The sequence below is a fragment of the Chrysochloris asiatica genome, unplaced genomic scaffold (genome assembly GCF_000296735.1).
Source record: "Chrysochloris asiatica unplaced genomic scaffold, ChrAsi1.0 scaffold00072, whole genome shotgun sequence".
NCBI classification, from domain to species: Eukaryota; Metazoa; Chordata; class Mammalia; order Afrosoricida; family Chrysochloridae; genus Chrysochloris; species Chrysochloris asiatica.
In genome coordinates, this window is record NW_006408590.1 from 1,240,921 (window position 1) to 1,242,076 (window position 1,156).

Below are 1,156 nucleotides of genomic sequence, written 5' to 3' on the forward strand. Positions count from 1 at the left end.
CATGTAAACTATCACATAATTCACAATAAAACAAACAAACAAAAAAAGTCATCACTGTAATGTCACCATGTCATCCATCTCCCGAAGAAACAACCCAGCACCTCCAGGAAAGATTGGGGAGTTTTATTTGTATTAATTAAGAACTTTCTAGAGACATAATATCTAAACTAAGAGGGTTTCATAGGGTTTGCAAAATTAAGCTTCCTGGGCCTTCCATTTATACCCCTGGTCCTCCACTTCTGGCCCTTGCAGTCTGGGAGGAAAGCTAGCTTGTGTATTCAGGGGGCTGAGAAAAAGGCAAACATAGCTGGGTAAACCCTAAATTAGGCAAATGTTGGCAAGTATAGCCCAATAGGAGAGGATGAGGCCTGGAAGTGGAGGCAGAGAGGTGATTTTTAGCCTGACCTCAAGGAACCTCAATCCGCAGCTGGTTGATTTTTCTTCAGAAATGTCCTAACTTCAGTTGTTAATGCTATTACCAGTGGAAAATAAACAAACAAGAAATAAATAGCTATGTGAATTTTGTTGTAGAAGGTAGATTGCCTTTGGGATTAGATAGGGGCATTTCCAGAGAATTTCCCGTGAACAGTAGTCAGACAAATACTGACAACTGGAAAATGCTAATGTCATATAATGGAAGTAGGAAACAAGATGAGATCTTCCTGGTCTTATGTAGTGTTGAAATGAACTCCATTGAGCATTATTATAAAAGAACCTTTTCCAGGCTAGGAGAGTTGGGCAAAAACTGAAGGCACACCAGACTGCCTGAATTTCCAAAGTGCTTTTGTTCAATCATTAACAGTTTCACTGGCCATTTATTGAGGCACTGGGTTGACACTGGGGATATAGGAATCAATGAGACGCTGCCCTTTGCTTTGAGGAATCAGTCTAATATGGGAGACAAATAAGCAATTAATGATAAAACTATACCCAGAATATAAAATGGATGACTGTAATAGACCTGGAGGGAAAGAGTTTTAAGGAAAGTTTTTCAGGGGATGTGTTTTATTAATGCCACAGAGCGTCGAGTGTCCACAGTGCCCATATCAGATAGATAAAGACATGAAGATAAAAAAGTGATCCGGATGGAATGTGGATGGTTATGCAAGGCAAACAAACTACTGTGTACTGTATGGTATAGGCTATGGGGAGCCAT